Here is a 20,343-nt window from a genome sequence, read left to right on the forward strand (position 1 = left end):
TTAAAGGCAGAAAACTGTTTTTGCTGACCCTGCTGTGGAATGCGGACTTCTCAGTGACAAATGTGTATGACGCTTGCTCCATGGGACACCGCCAAGGTGGCACTGGGCAAATTGTGGCACCTCTTTGCCCATCATTTTCCTTATTACATAATTAAAATGGTAACAGGACCATGATTACAAGAGCAGTAGCAACAATAATGAAATCTTTCTTAACCTTGTGAAATCAGATGTGCTTGTCCCTGGAATAAACACCTCAGTTTAGTTGGCACATACTATTAAGTGGATTCCAATATTTTGCACTTTCTTCCCAATAAAAGAAAAAGATTCGATGAGAGCTATATTGCTTCTGTCTAGCTCTCTGCCTGCACTAGGCCCTTATCTTTGAGTTCCTTTAATTAAAATATAAAATTAACAAAATTAATTGCTTACTCGGGCACACATAAAATTTTAGGGCCTGTATTCACTGCTGGGTCTTGAATATAAAAAAAAAGCTTAGTCTTTAATAAGTTCTTAAAGAGACTGGATTTCTCCCTCACTGCCCATATACTTCTAGTCCCTGCGCCTCATACGATCTGTCCATAGTATGATGTAATTTCTGTGCACATAGCTTTGTGCAATATAATCATATGGTCTTACAGTTTTGCAAATGGCCACATTCAAAACCACCTTTTCAAAGGTGGGGTTAGAGTAGCCGTTGGCACCGTTGCCATCCATGACAAAAACTGAATTGAAGATGTATCTATCCTAAGGAGATTGAATTTAGGAATGCATTTAATTTATATTTAAAGTAAATAGAGTTCTGTGATTTACCATCTTGTCTGACTATAATTTAGTTAGTTCTGGCGGTCCATTACAGGAAAGGCTTCCAGGAATAGCACTAACAAACTTTGCTGACTCAACTGACATCACTGCACAGAGGTTTGGGGGTAGATGTCAAACCCCAATATGAATGTCCATTATGAATCACAGCAGTTGGAGTGTGTGGGAGCAGGGGGGAGAAAGGAGACTTGAAATTTGTGGGTCCAGAAGCTAGTCTATGGAGTATTAAATTATTCAAAACATGATCATGTAAAATAGTAAGTACAGAATTCAATTTTCATTAATAACTGGTTAAATGGAACCTCTCTCCTACCAGGAATACCAATTACGTATCATCTAAAATAAGTATATAGGATGATAAGTATACAGAGAGATAGGAAGATGATAGATTGATTATTTGATATAAATTTCATGTGATACAGTTTATTAGTACCCTGAATTTGCAGAGTGCAAATCGATAGCAGTATTACATGCAGCAAAAGATTTACATTTGAAATTTTATGTTGTATGCAACTCAAATAGCAGTAAAAATTTTTAAATAAATTTAAAGAAACTATAGGAGAGAATTAGTTCTACCCATTTTTCTAGATAAAATAACATTAAAATCTGCCATCTGAATAGACACATATCCAGGTAAGATACACATGGTCAATACGCTCATGAAAAAGATGCTGGTCATCCTTAGTCATTAGGGAAACACAAGTGAAAACCACAATGAGATATTACATCATGTCCACTGTAATAGTTATTATGAAAGGGCAATCTCAGGGTTTTTCAAGTATGTAAAGAAATCAGAACATTCATATGTTATATATTGTTTGTAGGAATGTAAAATGATACATCGATTTTGGAAAATGAGAGTTTCTTTAATGATTTCACCATAGAGGTGTCATAGCAATTCCACCCAGGTTATATACCCAAGAGAAATGAGGACACATCTCCACAGAGACTCGTACGTGACAACTTAGAGCAGCAGTACTCATAACAGCCAGAAAGCAGAAACAACCCAAAACTCTGTCAGCTGATAAAATGTGATTTGATCATCTAGTGAAATCTGAAAAGATTTGCCAAGTGAAAGAAACTACTCACAAAAGACCTAAAACATAAATAAAATATAAACATAAAAGGGTATATACAGAGTAAATAGGAACTTACAGAAATGGAAGATATGATGTATCAGATGAAGAATCCCTTCATGGATTTAACAGCATAATAAACACTGTAGGAAAAATATTAATGAATGTGACAAAAGAGTAATGGAAGAAATTAGAACTGAATCAAGGGAAGGAAAAAGAAAGGAAGAAAAAGCATGTTAATTATGGGCAAGATATATTAAGCGGTCTAACATACATATAATTGAAGTACCAGAAGAAAGGGGTGAAGGAAAAGTATTTGATAAGATAACAGAGATATTTCTATTACAATTAAAAATAAAATACTACAGATTTGAGAATCTCAGGAAAATCATAGGATAAAAAAACACAGAAAGGCACATTATAATCAAATTTATAAAAATCAGAGACGGAGATAATGTTTAGTAAGATGCCCATGAGAAAAAGAACACATTCAGTCCAGAACAATAGAAAAATGACAGTCTTCACCCAAATAATGTATGTATACTGGATGGCAAAGGGAGAACATATTTTAAATGCTGAAAGAAAAATAATGTGATGCCTTAATTATGTACTGAATTCTTTTAAAATCAAAGGCAAAACTAATAATATTTCAGACAAAAGCTGAGACAATTTGTTACCAAGACTTTAAAGAAAGACAGAGGAATGACATCCGCATCTGGAAGAACATGAAAAAGTGATCAGGGAAAACATACTGAAGATAGGAAAAGAACTAGAGTACCGGAAATGGGGGTGGGTATACATGAAATCATTTATCTCATTGAAAAAATTCTAAAGCTAATTTTCAGCATAAAATTATAGGAATGTTTTTAATGTTTTTTCAGATTCATTTAAATATAAAATTCATTCCCTGTATACAGTACAGTGATTTTTAGTATATACAGAATTATGCAACCATAGTTATTATGTAATTCCAAAATAGTACATGGGTATAGGAAAGCAAATAAGATATTGTTCCTATCAGGACAAATCAGAGAAAGATCCACATAGTCCTCAACACCTCGGACACAAACCCATTTTATAATTGTCTTGCCTGTTATTTCCTCCATTTGCAGGCTTTGGGTGAAGGCTTGCAGGTAGAGATATCGGGGTGAGTTTTGGTTCCCAGCAGTTCACGTGCAGGACTGTTTACACAGTCTGGAAGAGGCCATCTCCATTAGCAATGACTGACGGGCAGCACCTCAAGGTGCCTTGGGCCATTTTTTCCGAAAGGTCAGCTCTCACACATTCATTCCTGTGCTTCCTCTTTCCCCCTCCTCCTAGCACCAAGCCCAATTGCTCCTGACTTGTAAGTCAGTATCGTCTTCAGTACCACACAGCTGAAAGCAAAATATACTTAGGTGACAATTTTTAGCTGTGGCAGATCTGATTAATGAGGCAAGGCTGAAATTAATTTTTCCTCTTGTCACGTACATTTCCTGAGTCATGTAGCATTCCACTTGTTAGGCTCAGCATTAACATCTTCACCACCAATAACCACACAGAAATATAATGCACTTTTTACCAAAGTAGGCATCCATCCATGTCCTGTTATTCCTGTAAATGAACTGTGGCATGATTTGATATTAACACAGACAAATTTGTCCACGTAGAGAGCTCTTCAGTCAATACAATATTTCCTGATTGCATGTCTCGTGTACATATATGCAGATAGGCACATTATGTTAAAAATAGTAATAGGTACATCCTGACAAAGATGGAATACTGAGTAAGGCAGGAATCTTAGGTAATTATTATGAATGGCAGCAAGGCCATATACATTAAAATATAATCAACCAAATAACCAAAGGCACGATGCCTCCCCCATTTAAAATTAATTTTCCAAAGTCACTCTGTTCAGCATGCTGAAATTGTTTTCAGAGCTCCCTAATAAAAATGGAAAGTGCTCTAATTTGTCTCCTTTATGTATCTATATTTAAGAAAATCCATTTAGCCCAGACCCACAGAGCTTAACAGCAAATGTTGCATATCATCATGAATTAGAGAAAAATAAATTAGAAATCTGCTAATAGAAGTGTTTATATTAGAATTAGTTGGCCAGAAAATAATTAGATTTTAACAGGTTAAAGCCATAATTACTAATTTCCATATTGCCACATGAAAGCACTGTTATTTTTTTTAGATATCATCCTAAATAAAAATTGTCAACATATTTTAAATTTACTACCTGGAAGCAATTAGATAAATTTAATGTGGAGGGATCACTAGATTATTTGATTTCCAGCAGTAGGGACAGAAAGGTATCTATTTTTATGAGTTTTTATAACTATTAAATGAGTTTTCACTAATGAATTACCCAAGTCAGTACCTGGTCTATTGGTAGCACTTAATGTATTCGTTGTTCTTATTAATACTGCAAATTGCCTTGTAAGACTATGGTGTCATGCTTCCTAGTCTTGTTTGTAAAAGTTACAGTTATGCAATCTGGTTTTAGCTTTGCCATTGAATGACTTTTGGACGTGAGCAAGTCAGATCTCTCGGGGTGTATTTACTTCTCTTTCTCATGGAGAACCTGGGTGTAGATGAAGGCCCTTCTCTGCCCTCACACACTGTAACTAAGCCAATGCCTGCTGCTCACCAAAATGTTCCCAGAACCGAAAACATATTTGTGCTTCTGTAAAGCCTTGGACGATCTCATCAGAAAGTGATTGACTACTTTTATTTCAGATGTTTTAAAAGAAAGATAAAAAAAAATGATCTGTGGTTCTAGGTGCATTTCTACAACCTAGAAATTACATCTGGTGCATTTGTAGTCAGCAGCTGGCCATTCTCCATTATTTGTTTTCTCTGTGTGAAACTGTGCCCAGCAGACATGTAGTGAGCACCAACTTTATGCTGGCCAACGGCTAATTAGTAGTCCTATCGGACAGGTGAGGAAACTGGAGTTTATAGAGATTAAATGACTTGCCTGAGGACTAATAGTCTAGGAGTATCAGTAGCAACCTCCTTCCTCTTTGTAAATATAGATTTAACTCTCACTAAAAAAATAAAATAAAATAAAAGATGTTATGTTCACTTACTCAAACCCCACTCTTTTTCTTTAAATTCTACTCTTCCAGCCTATTTAAAAACAGTAACAACAAACAGCAGATAGATAGAGAGATAGACCAAGATCTGTTTAGATTATATCTATCTATATTGATTGGTATTGTTTTTAAATAATCAGAAAGAAATAAAGAGGGAGAAAGCAGGGAAAGAAAGCCACCTGAAGAGAAAGAATAAAACAGAAGGGAAACGAAGCAAAATAGTTTTGTCTTAATTGTTTAGTTTGGACGTCAGTGTGAAATGGAGACAGAAGGTGAAAAAAGCAAATCAGGAGGAGCTGTAGCGGTTGCCAGAGGGAAAAGGGGTTGGGGGACTTGTTGAAAAAGTGAAGGGTTGGAGAACTACAAATGGGCAGTTACAAAATTGTCACAGGGGTGTAAAGTACAGCCCAGGGAATATGGTCGATGATGCCAGGCAGGTAGTAGACTCAGTGGGAGGATCGCTTTGTAAAAGCATGCAATCGTCTAAGCACTATGCTATACATTTGGAACAAATACAAAATAGTAATAAATATAAAAAGGGTACTTTTGCAAAACAGTGTTCTGAAGTCAATGCTAAAGTGTGATACTGGATCCTATCTGTCAACTTCGGCATGGTTTCCAGTCTCGGGGACCCTGCCACACCCTGGTCTCACGGGCTCACACACACCTTGACCTGGTGACCAGCCCAGCCCTTCAAGACCACTCCCCCCCTCTGAGTCCCATGACACTCGGAAAGAGGATGAGACACACTGGAAGGGGGCTCGAAGCCTCGCTCAGTGGCTGCACAGCCAGATTCCTTCCTTTTCATGGGCTGCAGACACTGCCATGAAATGTAAGAGGGTCAAACCTCATCCTCAACATAATCTGTGTTAGCTCTGACATACAAGGAGTTCAGTCATTGCTAGGTGATCCTACTGGCCTACTATTTAAAAAGCATCTTTTCGTGTAAATAATTCTCCATTTGGACCATAACTGAGTGCAGTTAACATGCCTTGGTTTTGTATGTGTTCACAGTAGCACTCAGTAGTGTCTTAGTGGGGCCAGCATTATCCTCATGACCAGCCCAGCGCCAGTAAGAAAGCAAGTTTTCAGGGAAGGCTAATGGAATTCCAAGGCTATCGCCCTAGTAAAGACTCCTGTTTGACCCCTTGCAGTGGGCTAACTTTGAGTGACAGGAAAGGTTAGTCATGATCAAGTGTTAGTGATACATTTATAAAAATGTGCACTTACATATTTAAATTGTAAAAATCTAAACTTTTTGTAAAACCAAATTAGTAAAACTGTATTAACTCCACCAGCTCTATAGCCTTGGTCTTGACATTGAGACGAAGGGAGACAAAGGCCCTGACTCTGATCACTGCCTTGTTTCCAGCCATGTGGCAATACCTGAGCGTGACAGGTTGGAATGAGAGGAGAGGCACAGGTGGGGGATCAGACGGACCAGAGGTTGGCCTCTCTGACTTTGACTTTCAGTGCCGTTTACTTATTCTCTCAGCCTTTCTTATTCTCAGCATAATGAGGGAAAACAAGACTTACTTTTCCAACATTCCCTAAAAATTGCAGATTTTTAAAAATTACAGCATTTACACAGCAATGGTATGTATGTAGTGTTTAATTAATTGATATTTTATTATAGATCAACTTCATCAGATGGTATACAGGTTATTATTAAATATTTCCTTTGATATCTAGATGATATTAGCTTAGGAAATATACAGTCTATAGTTTCTTTGTTAAGATGTATAGACTACAAATATGTAGTCTGTAGTTTCTTTGTTGAGATGAAATTACAACTCCTCAGGTATAAAAACCCTGTCCTCCTTACTAAATGAGTCACCCCATTTCTGAAAGAAAAAGTCAAACCTCCTTAAATATTGAGAGAGGTTGGGGGAAGTGATGAATATGTGTCTTCAGGGAGAAGCTGGCGGAGAGAAAGAGAAAAAATATATCAATGGCCTTTTCCGAATAGTTGCATTTGAAGAATATAGCACTAAACTTAAATATATTGTCTCAAGGTAGGGAAACTTCAGTACACGTATTTCTCCTCCTTAAGTTTCCTATTTTTGTATTCTGTAAAAAAATAATAATTGCTATCAAAAACAGCACCACCTTCTCAGGTTAGTGCCCAGCCAAGTGTGATAGTCAGTGAACTAGAATGCTCAAACCTCCCGTGTGAATTTAAATATCTCATATTTGTGCAAAGCTCTGGACCACATGGGAGTTATCTGTAAAGACTAAAGAAAGGGAAAGGCATAGTGGGAGAGGCACTAATATCTTTTTAGCACTTTTGTTTCTTTCCCGACTTTTTCGTTTTGTTTCATTACATCCTCAAAACTATACAAAGGATATTTATTAGTTCTACATATTACAGGTATGAAACCCCCGAATCAAAGAAGTAGAACCATGAAGGGAATGGCAGAACCATGACTGTTGTACAGGGCTCTGGAACTCCTGTGTCACCCATTTTTTGCCATCTGTCAGCTGTCGAGTAAGGACATGGGTAATATTAGGAATAAAATCATAAAAACAATACCCTCCATGATGTATTGGGAAGGGTTTCCCGAAACAGGGAGTTTCCGCACACTAGAGCACACTAAAAACAGAGCTTTTTTGGAAAGAAAATAAGTTGGTGAGCTGGAATTGGTGGTTGAAATGCCTCTAATAAAACTAATCACCTAGACCAGGGGCGTAATCAACCCCTTCCAAGGGCCGAATGTCATTTTCGGACCGTGTAAATGCAACTACTCCTTAACAATTAAGGGAGAGCTCGGCGCTGCTGCAGGGTAAAAACAAGGTGCCAGGCTGGATAAAACAAGGTGGAGGGTTGGATTCTGCCTGCAGGCCTTGTGTTTGCCACCTGTGACCTAGGCCAACATCCCCCCCAATTTTTCTCCAGCACTTCGTGATTGAGTTCTGGAACCACAGGGGCTTCTGGGGAAAATGATCCCAAGGCCAAATCTTTTTCTTCTTTAGGTAATGTTTTTTTATGTTTTCTGACATATTTAATGCATAGTGCCATATTTAAAATGCTGAGATTTTTGCAATAGAACAAAAAGAACTTTTTAATTTCAATATCTTATCCTTTATTCAATATAAGTAAAACATGTATCAATATGAATGAACTATTGAATGAAAGGCCTAGATTCAAATTTCACCCCAACACTTATGAGCTATATTACTTGAAGCAACCTGTTAAAACTGTTCGAGTAGGTGTTGGCTCGGCAGATAACTGAGTAATCCCAATGCTGAAGAACTGATGCAAATATTGTATACACAGTGCCTTCTGCAATGTCTAGTGTGCGGTGAGTGTTCAATAAATATGACATGCTCTTCTCTCCATCCCTCTGCAGAATCCGTGTGTTTATTGCAACAGACAGATAATTTGCCTGGGAGCAAAAGCACTATTAGATACATTTGCTTTGTGTGAACAGAGTGTCAAATCCTGGTTTTAGGGAGGAAAAAAATTGCAAAGCTCTTTCTGTTATATTGGCAAGCACCCATCCCTTGCTGGGAAGCTACCAAGAAAGAATGCTGGAACTCAGTACTTTCACGTTATTTAAACTTTTCCTTTTCATTAAGAAAAGAAGAACAGAAGGAGATGCGGCATCGTGTGGGGGCGACTTTCCTCGCAAGTCCCCCTGAGTGCCATGGATGAGGGTAAATATGACTGAGACATGATGTGACCTGCTTGGGGAGGAGAGGTGGCCAGTTTCTCAGGGGAAAAAGGCCAGCAGCGGCCAGTTTCTCCAAGGAGAAAAAGGCCTTGAGACCCCTCCTCCAGGGCCTTTTATTGGGTTGTAATACACAGAAATACTCAAACAGTAGATAACATTTCAAAGAAATCTGAGGGCTTCAGAGTCTGAGTCTGTCAGGAACAGAGTTTTAGGGTTTCCTGCTCGAACCCTTAACATATGAATGAAAGCACTCTTAGCAGAGCAGATTTCACAGGTTTATCAGCAAGTCTTTGTGATGCCAGATTTTTCCCCAGGACATGCTCCAACAAAGCAAGGAGCTGCACCTCTCCCCAACAGGTTTTCAGGCTTAAGGGGATTAGAGCCAGGAAGCGCTTCTCCCAGAGGACATGGGGACTCGGGCTTTGACAAAGCTGGGGGGTGAGAGTCCATTGCTCTCTGTTGCAGCCCCCAGAGTCCTTCCATGAAGGCCTCCCAGGTGATCGAGTCTGGCTTAGGTTGCCCCCGACTGTGAGGGGTCTTACCCATCATTGACTTCCGACCAAGCTCTGGGGGCAGGGAGAGGAACTGAGGCAGCCTTTGCTACCAGAGACAAGCTTTGTCTCCTTAGGCTCACAGACCCAAAGGTCGTCCCTCGCCCTTAGCCACAAGGGGTCGAGATACAATTCCTAGAACCAGGCAGAGTGGTCTACAACAGCATTGTTTCAGTGTTCCACCTCTGTCTCACCTCCAACACGCCAGGACAGACAAGAGATCTGAAATTGCGTTCTCCTTCTCCCCACTGGCCCACCCCAGCTCTCTCCCCATCTCCTTCCTCTCCCCTCCTCCCGCCTCTGATCCTTTGGGATCTATATTTGGAACCCATTCACGTTGGCTCAATAGCTCCGATTATCTCTTTTACTTATGCTGGGACTCATCCACATGAAAAGGGATGAGGCCTGATCTGTCACGTCTCGTCGGCGCTTTATTATTTGCCTTTGGTCTTTGAAGACAACGAAACAAAACAGAGCATATCCTTACAGTGTCTCCTTCTTAATTCCTGCTGCTGTCCTTCCCAGTCTGCCCTCCTGCCGGCATCTGAAATATGTCACAGAGAAAGAGCAAGAAAGAAGTCAGCCACGTTCCCTCTTTTCAAACCGGATAGATATGTAAAATCAGCTCAGCTGCCCTTGCTTTCTAGAAAGCTCCCAGGAAAAACCGTGCCTGCCTGGTTTCTGGTACTTGTCCTCCTGGAATCAGAATTGGACAGGGGGCCAAGGGGCCAGCAACAAAACTGAGCCAGTCCTTTTGCCAAGATAACACACACCCTTAAAAGTACCGCTTTTCCTTGATGACAACATCCTGTATATAGTACCGCTGCCCTCACTGCCTTTACTTGCAGTTTCCCCCAAGTGTTTATTTTACATTTATCTTCTTTGCTTCTATGTTTGCAATAACACAGTTTAATGAATGCATTTGATTACTCAGATACCCTGCATCCCAGATAAATGACATCAGGTAAAGATTTCAAGACTTGCTTTTTAAAAATTCTTCTTCTTATTACACTGTTTCCATGTGCAAACAAGGAGAGGGAGTAGAACAAGAATTTATCCTTTTAAATTGCTAGATCAACCTCACTGCCTTTACTGCTGCTTGCTATTCATAACCTTGAATGAACAGCACATGTTTCTGTACGCTAGTTTCTTTCATTGGTCAGTGGGAGAAAAATAGTAACCACATGTCTTTTAAAAATAAAAATGAATATTTTAGGGACTTCTCATTCAGACAAGATGGCATAGAGTTACATTGTTCTGGTGGCATAGATGTCTCTTTGCTAAGAATAGAATAAGCTCTGGAAGTAACAGAGAAGACAGCAAGTGGGGAACTCTGAAAAGGTAGCAAGAAGAAGGTGAACTGGTTTGGGATCTCAGAACTGAAAGGACATCAGGGCATATAACTTCCCTCCCACCCAATGAAAGAACACTACCAATCCCTGGGATTTCCCAACCCATAGCCTCGTGAGAGAAGGTGGCCCAGAGAGGCTCGTTCCTTTCCTGGGCCCAACAAAATATCTATGACAGCATCAGTTGAGCTCCACACCAGTGTGACCGGCAAGGAGATCTTTCAGGAGCTCTGTCTGCAACAAGTGTCCAGGGAAAGCACTCCAGCTCTGCAGGGCTGGAGGGTTCCCATTCCCACTGACAAATCCTGAGACAAAGAACAGAATTCGCAGAAGGGACCATGTTCATTTGGGAGTCTGCCCTCGGTCCTGAGACCGTCTCCCTCTACACATCGCCCTGGCCCCTCAGCCTCATCCAGACATAACAGGGGTGAGGCACAACTAGTAGAGGGACCCAAGCCCAGTAAATTGCTGGAACTAGGAAACCTCACCCTCATCCAGAGGTACCAGAGTGTTAGAGCTGAAAAGGTGAGAAGCCAGTAACAACGAGCTATCTCGGAGGTTCTCTTTGACTTGAATGTCCTGAGACTCCTTGTCCCTCCAGAGACAACTAGGAGCCAAGAGAGGAAGATGCTGCTGCTGGGCTTCTACCACACCCTTTCCCAATGAGGAGACTCTTAGCATCCCAGGAGGGGGAAGTCTGGTCTGTGACCACAGGCGGCACCAGTGGAGAGCAGTGGGAGCCTGGCTGCTACCCAATAAACCAAGAATATCAAGATAGCACCCCAAAAGCTTTGGAAAGTAAAGTGCCCCCTGAACCACAGTCCATAAATGCAGGCCAAGACTTGCACGCTAACCCCTAAACAGGGTGACTGCCTGTTAAAATAAAAGATTTAAATAGGACAGTGAGTCACTAATTGTGATACCCAAAATGTTGAGATTAGAGCGTCACCTATTATAGGAAGAACCAAGGAAATCAGTTTTAAATGAGAAAAGATACCAAACCGATATTAAATGCCCAGATGATCCAATGTTGGAACTCTCTGACGGATTTTAAAGCTTCCTTCTTAAAAGTGTTACAAAAATCAATTACAGATTTTCTTGAGACAAATTGAAAAATAGAAATGACAGTAAATACATAAATATTATATTAAAAAACCCAAACAGCTGTTATAGAAGTGAAAAATGCAATAATGGAAATAACAACAAAATTCAGTGAACAATCTCAATGGTAGAGTGGAAAACATATGGGAAAGAACCAGTGAACGTGTAATCTAAAGAGCAAAATAAATACAACAGAAAAGAACCAGTGAACTTGAACCTGAGGCACATCATACAATTGACCCAATCTGAAACAACAGAGGGAAGGTATACTGAAAAAAAAATTGAAGAGGGCCTCAGGGATCTGTGGCACAAAACCCAAAAGGCCAATATGCATAGTATTGGAGAATCAAAAGGAGAGGGCAAAAAAAGTGAGACTGAAATAATATTTGAAGGAATGATGGCTGACGACTTCCCAGCTATGAAGAAGAATCTAACGCACATATCTGAGAAGCTAAGGGAACTCCCCAGTAAGATCAATACAAAGAAACCTACACCAATACACACGATAATTAAACTTTTAAAATGAAGCACAACAAAGAACCATGAAAGAACCCGAAGAGGAATAATATATTACCCATGTGAAACACCATTTCAAATGTCAACGAATCTCTCGTCTGAAACTTCAGAGTCCAAAAGGAAGTGGCTCAATATTTTTTTTCAAGTGCCGAAAAGTAAAGAACTGTCAGCCACAAATTCAATTTCTGGCAAAAACTACCCTTTGGAAATAAACAACACATAAAGAAATTCTCGGTTGGAGAAAAGAAAAAGGATTTATTGCTAGCAGAGCTACCCTTATAGATTGGCTGAAGAAAGACCTTCAAACAGAAAGGAAATAGTAAAAGCAAGGATTGCGAAGCATCAGGGAGAATAAAGAGACAGTGGAAGGACAGATCTATGGGGACACAATATATAGACTATCACATTCCTCATGCATTTTATTAATGCTTTATGATCGAAGCAGAAGTGAATGCATCATCTAATACTCAAGACAAATATATTTTAAGGGACCTAAATGAAAGTGAGATTTTCATACTTGATTTGAAGAGGTCAAATGTTGATGCTAGAAGACCATGATGTTAAATACACATAAATACTCAGAGGACCCACTATGAAAACTATGCAAAGAGATGCACTCATGGATACATAAATAAGTCAAGATGAAATCCAATTCAATGATGAAGCAATTCATGAGAAGGCAAAATAAAAGAGGAATGAGAACCACTGGGAACAAAACAAACCAGTAAAATAAGAGCTATGTGTGCTAAAATGTGAGTAATTACTTTAAACATAAATTATCTCAATATACAAATCAAACAAAAGAATGTTAGAATGGATATAAAATATGACTTATTGTCTGCTTGTAATAAACTAACTTCAAATTCAGTGGTATTCGTAGTTTGGAGGTCAGTGGAGAGAAAAACATATTAAGCATGCATATATATTTTTACAATGGGAATTGCAATAATTTTTGATGAAATAGAGTTCAGAGCAAGGAAGAGCACTGCGCTCAAACAGGGCATCGGGTCATGAAGAAAGGGCCGCGCACCAGGAAGACATGGCTGTCTTAATGCCCAGGTGTCTAACAACAGCACCAGAAACGCCTGAACCAGTGATGGAAAATGCTTAAGGAAGAAAAGAGAGAATCGAAACTTACTGTTGCAGACTTCAGTTCAGCGCCTACTAGAAACTTATAGATGCACTAGTCAGAAAATTATCCAGAATATGAAATATCAGAACAATGCGATTAACCAGTTGGATCTAGTTGACCTTTGTAGAACTTGCTACCCGTAGATCCAGAATTGGTTTATTCTATGTTAAGACCTACTACATGCATCTATAGCAATCAAGACAGTATAAGAAGGTAGTGGAAGGGAAGGCATATGGATTAGAATAACAGGGAGCCCCAAAACTAATTCACACAGATATGACCAACTGATTTTTGACCAAAGTGCAGACACAGTTCGGTGGAGGAAGGATAGTCATTCTGACAAAGGTGCTGATGCATTTGGATATCCAGAGTTTAAAAAAAGAAGAAAAAAGAAGAAAAAGAAAAACACTTCAACCTAAACTTCATAAAAATTAATTTAAAATGAACCACACATTTAAATTTAAAACTTTTAGAAAAAATATAGGAGACAATCTTCAGAATCTCATGTAGGCAGAGTTCTTAGGTTTGACACCAAAGCACAGTCCATAAAAGAAGTAATTGACTCATTGGACCTCATCAAAATTTTAGAAACTTTTTCTTCGTGAAACCCATGTGAAGAAGATGGAAAGAGAAACTACAGACTGGAAGAAAATATTTGCAAATGACAAATCTGACAAAGGTCTAGTATCTAGAATATATTTTTTAAAAATCTTTCAATGACCAACAACTGAAACAATGCTTTCTAGCAATCCACTTACAATATGGACTGATGACATGAATGGACATTTTTCTGAAAAGGATAAACAGATGGCAAATACTCACATAAGAAGACATTCAGCACCCTTGGCCATGAGAAAAATACAAATGAGCACCATAATGACAGAGAGCTATACAGCCATGTCTAAAATAAAAGTAGTGACAGTGTCAGATGCTGGTGTGGATGTGAAGACAGGAAGTCACTTACTCATTGTGGGTGGAAATGTAAAAATGATAAGGCAACTTTGGCACACGTTTTGGTAGTTTCTGATGAAACTAAACATTTAACTCCCATACATTCCAACAATTGCACTCTTTGGCATTTTATGCCCCCAAAACAGAAATTTATATTCACACACAAAAAGGCCTGTGTACGCAGAAAACTTCATCCTAGTAGTTTTATTTGGAGTAGCCAAAAGCTAGAATCAGGGCAGAGGTCTTTCAATAGAGGAGTGGCTACAAACGGTGCCATGTATGCATCCCACGACTCACCAATGAAATCGAAGTACCATTGATAACACAGTACTTTGAGCGCATCTCTGGGGAATTACAGAGAATTAACAAAAGCAATTCCCCCCAAAAGTCACATGCAGTGCGGTTTCATTCATACACCAAATTCGAAATGACATTATCATATGAATGGGGAAGAGTCTAGCGGTTGTCAGGAAGTGTGGCTGTTGGAGGTGCAGGGGACAGTGTGGGTTGGGAGTGAGATGAGTGTGTTTGGATGGCATAAGAGGTCCCTGTGGGGTAGAGCTGTGCACTACCCTGACTGTGGTGGCAGAGACACAGGCTGCACAAGGTAACAAGAGTGTACAACTAAGTCACTCACAGATTTGCGTATGCAGGATTCTAAGTAAAATGAGCAGCTGGATAAGATGGACAGATTGTTCTAATGCTAGTGTCCTGGTTGTGCAACGAGAGCACAATTTTCCTTCATTGGAGGGAACAAGACAAAGTGTACAGGAATCCCCTCTACTTTCTCCTGTAACTACATGTACATCTACTATATCTCAAAACAAATTGCGATGAAAAATAAAGTCTTTAAAAAGATGTTAAGCCAGTGGTCTAACATACATTAGAGACTCCAAAGCATACTATTACCATGCTAGAATTTAGTTATAATTAGGTGCTCACTAAATCACCCTTTTCCTCTGTTTTTCTCCTTTTTACAACCAGGCATATATTCATTTTTTTTTCACTCAGCAAGCAATCCTGATCTGTACACTTATATGAATCCTGCATTTTAAATCTAAATTTAAAATGAATCAGAACACTTCTGGAAATAATTAAATGTTAGTAAAATTATGATATTGGTCTAAAGTAGTGTTCTGGCCTCATAAAACTTTATTACTGTGAACAGTGACTTGTCACTTTCTGAATGTTGCGTTATTCAGATCAGCAGTTCATACCTGGACTCACGGTGAAGGGACACTTCACTGTTTGGCTGCAGAACTTGAGACATTATAAGACACTTACGTTTAACCAACCAATGTAAAAAAAAAGTATATTTTTCTTAGGAATTTGTATAACAAATCTTATTACAGATTTTCTCCACCAAAATTCCAAGTAAACTACCCTGAAGAGTGTTGAACATGTTCAGGACTCTCTTTGATTTTATTGTTTAGTTTAATACTTTCATTTATGTTGGAGTTTTTATTAGTAGTGGCAGTAAATAATGCATTATCCTTTGAAAATGTTGTTGGAATAAGTGTACCTTATCAATAATGTACAATAATGTACGAGAAATCCATTGTTTTGATTTAAATTTTAAAACTCATTTATTATTGACCAGTTTGGGGGAAAAATCAGATTATCTTTTACTTGAATTGTCAGGTGCTTCATATAATATCAGTTCTGGGTCCCTGGATAGTCAAACAGTGTAACAAATGCTGGATCAGCAGTGCCGGTGTGTCTACACCCCTCCCCACCCCATTCACAGTCTGGAATTTCAAGCAGGTACTACTACAGTGATCATCTATCTTTAACACATTGTTTTCATACTGCCCATTGGCGGGGCTAACTAAACTGCAAAGTTTGCACTTATATGGAAATGTGTACTGAAAAAACATGGACAGAGCCCCTGTATATGCCAGTTTTATTCCAATGCAGTGAAACTACATAAAGCTTGTTTTTGAAGAAGGCATTGGCTTACTACTGCATTGCTTGACTAAAAGTTCATTGCCTGGAAGCACACATTGTTATTTTAAGAGAATCATTTGGCATGAGAGATTAGAATTGGTGTTGCTAGTAGACTAACAGTGTTTGTCTATCGTTGGTCATTCAGTTTCATCCAAAAAGGTAAGGGACAAACACAGGTCACTTAATGTTTTTTTTATTGCTTATGATGTACACAATACATTCCGTAAATTAATTTATTGCAGTAAGACCTAGAACTATAAATAATTCTGTATCCAAATTTATCTTTGCTGGAATTACACTGTTAAGATCAAAGCTAGATTCTTCAATTTACTTTCTGTGTCTTTTGGTGAAGTTAGATTAATGCTCTATGCCTCAGTTTCTTGATCTGCAAAATGCAAATGCAGTAGGTATTGGCAGATGCAGTCTATAGGGCTTCAGCTAAGATTGAATGTGACCATACATACAAATAAAGCTATTAGTGTAGGGGTCAGCCCATGGTCAGCACTCAATATTTTTCTCAAATTATCAGGGGGTGTTTTGAAGCTCAGAGAGGCTAAGACATTTGCTCAGGATCAGACAGGAAGTAGCAGAACCACATCTCACATACAGATGTGTTGGGCCCCAGAGTCTTACCTACTTCCGTTTTTCCTGCTTTCTCCCAGATTTGACCAGGTGGAAAGACATCTAACTTCACATTCTCTGTGTACTGACTGCTTAGAGCGATGCTAATTCTTTGTGACAGCTCAATATAAATTCTGTAAAGCACCAAGAGTAATTGCTGTACCCACTGTGCCTCTTATTTTAAGATATTTTAACCTGCTTTGTGTACTTTTGTTATGATTGCCAATTACAGATTAGGAGGTGGTAGTGGGATAATGTGAAAATTTGGAGGGGTTGTTTTAAGTGAGTTAGTTTGAAACCTATTTTGTAACCATTGTTACTGAAGTTATTGATAGAAAAAATTGCCTTCCATTTAAAAAGAATAAGAAATGAGTTGATTGCTCTTTATGATTGTTTAACTCTGACAATATCCCTAGACTCAATCAATCTAGGCTGAGAAAAGATTCCAGTGTTTCTTCAAGTTAACTTACATTAGTGATCATCTGGATGCTTGGTAATTCCTATACTGATTCCCAAGGTTTTGATACTATTTTTGTGGGTAGAGATTGGAACTCTGTGGTTACAAATACTTCAGGTTATATGGATGAGGGTACTCTGGAGACAAACTTAATCTTAAGTCTGGATGATGCTACACGTAGCAGTGATGTTCAGATGCTCAAAACAGCACGCTTAGCATTGAGGGGTGGCAATCAGTCCTTTGGTATGTGTTAACATCTCTCTTTGGTTGAACCAAGAGTTTGTTTTTTTCTAATTACATGGGATTTTCTTTGTATTTTATCATTACAATCAAGGTTTCATTGAGAGATACTATCCATTTTCTTACAGTAGTTGAAATCTTACCTCAGATCCTAGCATCAATTTTGACCTTTTAATAGAAATATGATTAAAAGAGATTTTTCAATAATCAGTAACTACTTTGTGAAAGATTAGTAGATTAAAGCAACAAATTCCAATTTTCCCTGAATTAGAAAATGCACATTTGTAGCAGTTAATATAGGTAACTCAGAACTCAGTAACTGGTATTTCTTGTGTACCTCTTCATGATATAATGAGTAGATACTGATGCGTCCTAATGGGAGATGTTCAGGATGTGTCTACCATTCTTTGAGTTCTTTATATGATTCATCTTTCCGTGACATGCCCTGAAAATTCTTAACCCTTTCCTTCTTGGCATCAGATTGTCTACCCATTCCTTCAAATGTGACTTCAGAGTGTGATGTATTGCAATGGCGACCTCGACAAGGACCACCTAGCAGGACTGTGACTCCACTGTGTTCTCATAACCTTCATAGACCATTCCTCAGCATTTCTGTCCTGGTGACCCGAGAGGTTAGCGATGCTCACATTCTCAAAGAGTTTAAATGTTTATCGTCTACCCATCAAAACCTACTACAATTTTAATGCAATTAGCAGGCAAAGTAAACATAGTGGCATCGCCTTGTCTATTTGACTGACTCAGAGCAGGCTGTTTCTTGATGCCGTATGCAGAACATCAATAATCTGTGGTTCAATGCACCGCCTCAGGCTTGGGGATATTGTTTTAAGCCTTTATAGTTTACTTTTCCGATTGCCTACTTGTCTAACGCAGAGCAAACCCATGCTGGGATAACCTTATAAAGATTGCTTTCAGGGAGAGCAGCCTATGCTTGGTTCTAGGCACTAGAATATTGACTGTTTAATCAAGTAGAGCACACCAGTGTCTTAGGTCAGGCTTGGAAGCAGAGCCTGAGAGGAGGTTTCTTGTGAAAGTGATTTTTTAAAAGCAAATGCTCTCAGGAGTAATCCAGAAGGGACGAGGGAAGATGTGAGTTTAGGAAAACAATGTAGGTGGAGCTGTGGTTTCCAGGGTTTAGCTACGACCTCATATCACAGGAAGCTCTGAAAATAAATTGTTTTACAGGTGTCCCTTTGTATGTGTGTATTCATTTTTAAATTTGTTTTTAAATTAAATTTATTGGAGTGACATTGGTTAATAAGATTATATAGGATTCAAGCGTACATTTCTATGACACATGATCTGTCTATAGCAGGCAGATGTGTGTCTACCACCCGAAGTCAAAGCATCTTCCTTTACCATATATTTGCCCCATTTTGTCCTCTACTATGCCCTCACCCCCCTGCCCTCTGGTAACCACCGTACCGTTGCTTGTCTATGAGGTTCAGTTTTATATTCCATATATGAGTGAGCTCATATGGTTCCCAGCTTTCTCTGACTGGCTTCTTTTGCTTAGCATACCATTCTCAAAGTTCATCTGTGTTGTCTGAAATGGCAGTGTTTCATCGTTTCTCATGGCTGAATAGTATACTGTGTTACATATACATACTGCATCTTGTTTATTCAATCATCTGTTTATTTTTTTTAAATGTCACTGGGATTTTTGTTGGGGATTGCATTCAATCTGTGGCAAGTAGGCAAGACCAATATGTTACAACATTAGTCACTCTTCGTCTGTAAGCCACCTTGGAGGTGTGAGGTATATAATATGCAGACATCTCTTAGCAAGTTGGCTTTTTATTTAAGTCAGGGGCACTGCTCTGGGTGCAGGATTCAGTTATTAGCAGGCAATACCAACAATGGCTGGAGGATGGAGGAACTATCCTGATAGAATGGAACCTGATTGGTGAATCAACATCATCTGCTTTGCTCAGTGTATATAGCAATCAGAGGAATTTAGGGTGTATTTTATTGTCAGGGTTTATGAATACAAGGAAAAACAAGTGGGAATGGATGACTGAAACCATAAAAGAAAGTATCTAAAAATCCAAGCTGTGTTCTTAATGGAAAGCTTAAAATTACAATTGCAGAAATTCCTCAGTCTCATATTCAAATGTCTAATAATCACACATTACATTTGTGATAATCACACATTACATTTGGAGACTTCATCTTTCATGTGTGCCACAGTGTCCATCTGTGTCCATGAAAAGCCGAAGTTTGAGAATCTGTCCTTTCTGCCTAACAGTATAGACAGCAAAATGATTTTTATGGTTTTTCACACAAATACCCTACCCAGTAAGCCTTTCTGGTTCTAATACCTGTCTCTGAACAGCATCCCTCATTTTCTCAGCCTTGACATGTGTTCGGAGACACCATAGGAATTTCCTGGTTCTCTAAGGTTGCATATGAAAAGACAACATATTCTAGATAAAGAATAACCTGTTATAATGAAGAAACAATTTAACATAAGTCCCCCTCTTGCCTATATGCAGAACATTTCTTTGTGATCTGCATTGTATGGAGTTGTATGGTTTAACTCCTTGTCAGTTACAATCTCAGTTGTGGTAGGTAACACTGCTATCTGTCAATATATGGTTTTTACCTACTTCTGAGTCCATGGGGGGAGTTGAGCTTCCTACTTCTCAAAGTTATATGTACACTCATATGATTTGCTTTCAAATAGTGCAAGTATAAATTATTTACATCAGTTTCAGGTGGAAGCATTTAATGGTCGGTGCTCAACTCTCCTGATGGTGTTTCCCCTCCAACAATGTTTGTGGAAACACGCGTTCGAGTTGAGGTGGC

The sequence above is a fragment of the Artibeus jamaicensis genome, unplaced genomic scaffold (assembly GCF_021234435.1).
Source record: "Artibeus jamaicensis isolate MK-2021 breed Jamaican fruit bat unplaced genomic scaffold, CSHL_Jam_final contig_464, whole genome shotgun sequence".
Taxonomy (NCBI): domain Eukaryota; kingdom Metazoa; phylum Chordata; class Mammalia; order Chiroptera; family Phyllostomidae; genus Artibeus; species Artibeus jamaicensis.